We start from the raw sequence: 6,000 nt of genomic DNA on the forward strand, positions 1-6,000 counted from the left end.
TCCAGAACTCCCGGAACCAAAGCTATCGGGGGGAATGCATACAGGTGCAGCCGCGGCCACACCTGCACCATAGCGTCCAGTCCGAGAGGAGCTGGATATGTGAGGGAGAACCAAAGCGGATAATGGGTTGAATCGTAAGATGCCAAAAGATCGACCTGAGCTTGACCATAGTTCTCCCATAGGAGCTCCACCACCTCAGGGTGAAGTCTCCACTCCCCGGGCCTCAGCCCCTGCCTTGACAGGATATCTGTTCCCACCTTCAGACACCCTGGAATATAAACTGCCCTGAGTGACAGTAATTTCCCCTGGGCCCATAGGAGGATCTGATGAGCCAGTTTGCATAATAATCGAGACCACAGACCCCCCCTGATGATTGATGTAAGAGACCACCGATGTGTTGTCTGTGCGGACAAGCACATGATGGCCTCTCAGGTCTGGCAGGAAGTATTTCAGAGCCTGAAATACCGCCATCATCTCTAGTCGGTTTATATGCCACAAAAGCTGATGGTCCTGCCAGAGACCTGTCGCCGAGTGGCCACTCATGACCGCCCCCCAGCCTGTGAGGGTAGCATCCGTCGATAGCGTTACACGTCGACAAGAAGCCCCCAATACTAGGCCCTGGGCGAGGAACCAAGGTTTCTTCCACATGACCAAGGCACGTAGGCATTGCCACGTGACCTTGATCGTGTGAAACGAATTTCCCCTCGGAGAAAACCCCTTGATCCTGAGCCACCCCTGCAGGGGTGGCATGTAAAGAAGGCCAAAAGTAATTACGTTGGACGCAGCTGCCATGAGACCCACCAGTCTCTGAAACTGTTTCACAGTGAGTGACTGGCCTAGTTTTACCCTCTTTAGGGCTGTGAGAATTGCAGAAATACGTGCTGGAGACAATCGTGCTTGCATAGTTGTCGAATCCCACATCACCCCTAGAAAAGTGGTCCTCTGGGCTGGGAGGAGCACACTCTTCTTGGTGTTTAGCCGCAACCCCAACCTCTTTATGTGAGACAGAACGACATCTCGATGCCGAACTGCCAACTGCTCGGAACGAGCCAGGATCAACCAGTCGTCGATATAGTTTGATACGCGAATGCCCTGGGGTCTCAGAGGAGCCAGCGCTGCATCCACGCATTTTGTAAAGGTGGGGGCGATAAACCTAGGCCGAATGGAAGGACCCGATATTGGTATGCTTCACCCCCGAAAGCAAACCTCAGGAACTTCCTGTGATGAATGGATACATGAAAGTAAGCGTCCTTCAAGTCTATTGTGACAAACCAGCCCTCGGACTGAATCTGTGATCAGTCTGTTTGAGTGTAAGCATCTTGAACTTAAGTTTCTGAACTCTGCTGTTTAACTGACGCAGATCTAGAATAGGACGCAACCCTCCATCCTTCTTGGGAACGATGAAGTAACGGCTGTAAAACCCTGACTCTCTGCTGGGAGGAGAAACCCTTTCTATAGCCCCTTTTTGCAGAAGCGTCATTACTTCTTGCTCCATAACCCGAGCCTGCTCTGGGTCCACCACTGTGGGAAGGACCCCTTGAAATCTGGGCGGACGAGAACCAAACTGAATTCTGTAACCCTTTTTTATTATATAAAGGACCCACTGAGAAATATTTGGCAGTAGTTTCCACGCTGCCAGAAATTCTACTAAGGGGACCAGTCTCTCGAGACTGGCCTCGGGATTGAGATATATCCAGCTGCAGACCCGCAGCACCACCAGTTTCAGAACCCCAGCGCCAGAACCGGAAGTGAGGGAGGGGCGGAATTATTATTATTGCATTGTAGTTATTTTTGCAAGAATGTAAGGACAAAATGGGCCTGAGAGTGAGTTCCTCATGTGATACATTGTAAGTTAAATTTATACAGGATTGTTGTGATAAAATGGGCCTAGGGGTGAATTGGTCATTTGTTGTATACATTTTTATTGTTTCTTTTAAAACAATGCCGAATTTTCTCTCTCTTTTTTAGATTTTTGACATTATTATTTTACATAAAGAAAAATGCATGCTGCACATGTTCTTGTGAAATAAAGTATATTTTATATAAAATGCCCATACGTTTTTTTTATTAAACAATCAAAACCAGGCATTGCAAATTCATATTAACAATACATACCTTCAATATCACAACAATTTAAATTTTTTGTAAACACAATAAATATATAAATAAATAGAAAATAAAATATCACAGAGGTCTAATCAGTTATCAAATTGTATATAATTTTGAAAACCTCCAAGGCTTGTCTTGTTTTTATATCTTTAAAAGCTTTCTTATACAGAGTTAACTCCTTCATAAAAACCAAAAACAAAGGTCTTACCTTCATAAATCTACACTTATGTATAAACTGCTTAGCTAAAACAATTAACCTGTTGTACATTAAAATGCCCATAAGTTTCAAGCATTATTTTTCACCATCATGATCAGGAAATAACTCTCATAATACAATGAAACGGATAACTATATACAATTATATTACACGAAATAAATGTTTTAAAATGCTTATTGTACTGTTCCTTAATGTATGATTATAACATACGTATAAAGTTTGACGTTTCGTGTGTAATAAAAGTATGCTGTTTCGTGTCTAAGCAAATTACGCTCCAAAACGTTAGGTGGCGTTACTCGGTTTAGAAAATAAGCTCCGCCCCTCCCTTCGGTCCTGGCGCTGGTGTTAGAACGTAAGCTCCGCCCCTTACTTCCGGTTCTGGTGCTGGGGTTCTGAAACTGGTGGTGCTGCGGGTCTGCAGTTGGATACTATAGTCGGGATTTGGTTAAACAGACACTTCGGTGCCCTGAAGCGGCGAACCGGCAGGGAACAACCGAACTGACCGTTCTACGACCCTCCTCGGAGGATCGTATGGGGACGCTGACACCTCGGTGCCCTGAAGCGCCGAACCGGCAGGGAACAACCGATGTGGCAGCCCCGCGACTCTCCTCAGAGAATCGCCCCCCCAGAGGGCGCAGAGGAGGAATGATTTCTCAAAACCCTCAGAAGTCCGCCCAGCAGTCTCGGGGACATCGAAACATTGAGGGAGAAACCTCTGGAACACAGCAGATTGCTTTTTTGATTCTTGAAACCTATCGACGACACAGTTGATAGCGTCGCCGAACAAACTTGAAGGTGAAAGCGGGGCGTCCATAAGAACAGACCTATCCTTATCCTTTATATCTGACAGATTTAACCAAAGATGCCGCTCCGTGGCCACCAGGGCTGCCATAGAACGGCCCACTGATTTGGCCGTCTCCTTGGTGGCCCGGAGAGACGGGTCTGTTGCGTGACGCAATTCTCGAATTGCGTCAGCGCTGACTTCCTCACGTTCATCGATATCCTTCAGCAGATCAGCCTGGTATGCCTGCAGTATAGACATAGTGTGCAGACATGATGCAGCCTGACCTGCTGCCTAATAAGCTTTACCCACCAGCGAAGATGTAGACTTTAAAGGCTTGGTGGGTAACGTTGGGGCTTTTAATGATGACGCTGACTCAGGAGAGAGATAGATCGCGAGCGTCTCTTCAGCCCGAGGTACTGTCAAATAACCATAATCAGATGCACCCAAAACGTTACTATAGTTGGAAGTTTGTGGGTTAAACACTCTGAATGACGCCGGTTTATTCCACGATCTCCATACCTCAGTGTGGAGATCGGGAAAAAACGGGAGTCCCCGACGTGGAGGCTGTGTTCTAGATGGTAGAAATCTTTCATCTAGTAAACTCTTTTTTGTAACACTCTGAGAATCATCAGCTGGCCATTCAATATTTAATCTAGCTACAGCACGAGATAAAACCTCTATAAGCTCCTCATCATTACCGGAGGTAGGAGCTGGCGAAGACTCATAATCCCCCATATCAACACTGACGACATCCAGATCCTCAGAACTGGATAGTCTTAGCATTGGTGCCTCGACCTGGGAAGGAGAAGCCGCAGCGCGGGCTCCTTCCTGGGCAGAGGCACTGGATCCAGCAGGTAAGGGTTGAGAAAGGGCTGGGCCCGTCTCAAGCCCCGCTACTAGATCCATATGCGAACCCCAAGATGAAAGCCTTCGCTGTGCCTCGGCAGCAGCGGGACCCGCACCTCGGGGAACGCGAACCGAACCGTCCTCCTCAAAGAACGCCCAGCTAGAGCGGAGCGTCCTCACGGACAGCTTCTCGCAAAGCTCGCTGTCAGCTCCCTCGAGAACTGACTGGGCATGCTCCACTCCCAAACAAACAACACAAAGCTGATGTGTGTCCCCACCCGTGATGAAACGAGGTCAAGGGACAACACAATGCTTGAACTCTTGTTTCGCCATAAAAAATAAATATATATATATATATATATATATATATATAGACATAGATATAGTGTCACCCGCCTATGACGTCTCGCTCTTTCATGAGCGTTCCCCCCGCGTCTCAACGCAGCTCGAGTTCCCTTGAAAGGGAACCAATATTCTCTGTCTAAGTAATCCGTATGAAACCAACGAGAGGTACAGTTTCTCAAGCCTCTGCTCATTATCTCTAATGTATGGAGCTAGAATTGTGTATTTATTACATGCGAGAAAATAAATGATCTGAGAGACAAAAAAATATGTTTGAGAGAAAAAGTTATCACACTGATAGCAAAAAAGCATTTCATGAGAGAAAAAATAATATTTGAGAGAAAAAGTTTTCATACCAATAGCAAAAAATAATAATGTTTGAGACTAAAAAAAGTTTTGAGAGAAAGTATTTTCTCATAGAACATAAAAAAATATAAATTTGACATTTTTTAAATTATTTCTGAGAAAAAAAATCTCTCTCAAAATACTTTGAAAAAAAATCTCAAATATATATTTTTTGCTATCAGTGTGAAAACATTTTCTCTAAAAAAAAGTGTTTCTATCAAAACGTTTTTCTTTGCTCTCGATGCAATTTTTTGCTCTCGTGTCAGGATTTTGCTTTCGCTGTGAAAATTGTGTCATGGACGGGGCCACGTTCTTTTTTTCCTATTGGAACGTTCCTATTGGCCAGTCGGGTGAGCATCGTCTTGTCTTGGGAGTCGAACTGAATCATTACACCATTGTTCGCGTTCGGTTCACCTAGATAGATGCCTCCTCTGCCTTAGAGCTTAGATTCTCTGCCCGAGCCCGATGTCGGGCCGATATTTCCCGTCACTATCCTCGGGCCGGGCCTTTGAATTAGAGACGTGCACTCCCAACGCAAAAGAGTGCGGTGCGGTGTGGGACTAGATTTGATGGCCGAGTGCGAGCGCGGGCTGTAATGCACTCACTCTGTGTGTGTGGGTTCAGGGAGAATAAAACGATTCGTGGGAATCCCGCAAACTAGAAATATCTATGAATAAAACATATAAAACAGAATACATTTTTATTCATCTGTTGCAGAAAAGCAACAAGAACAACTAAAACAAAATACAAATGATTTACAGGCCAGAGTTTCATTTTTTATCATGTTTGCAGCGTTGAGCGATGTAGCCAATCACAGACATATGTGTTGATTTCTTGAACGCAATGGCCAATCAGAAGCATTTACGATAGACTCCCCTCACTGCTCAAAACGGACTTTTGTTCAGAGCTGAATTCTGTATGCTGGCAAATCCTCTTATTATAACAAACAAAGTGTATATATTATGAAAGATTCATTGTGCAGTCAGCTTCATTGATAATTGCGCGCATTCAGTCATGCCAAACCATGCACGCAGTAGCCTGCTTGATTTTATGTTATAACAGTGGTTTGTGTGTTAATGCTTTAATAACAAATAATTTATCAGGAGCATTTATGCTGATGCGTATGATGGCGACAAGTAGGCTAACTTGAAAGTATTTGGAGGTGCAGAACAAAGGAGGAGGAGGAGAAAGTAACATAGAAAGTAGTTGAGAATGTCAGTTATAACGAGCCACGTATTAAAATGGTTGGCTTTAAATCGGGTTCGGGCTCATAATTATAGTAAATGTGTCGGGCCGGGCCGGGCCGGGCTCGGGTAGGGTCGGGCTTGATTTTTTGGGGCCCGATCTAAGCTCTAAG

The sequence above is a fragment of the Siphateles boraxobius genome, unplaced genomic scaffold, assembly GCF_051911475.1.
Source record: "Siphateles boraxobius isolate OS27281-9 unplaced genomic scaffold, OSU_SipBor_1 12, whole genome shotgun sequence".
NCBI classification, from domain to species: domain Eukaryota; kingdom Metazoa; phylum Chordata; class Actinopteri; order Cypriniformes; family Leuciscidae; genus Siphateles; species Siphateles boraxobius.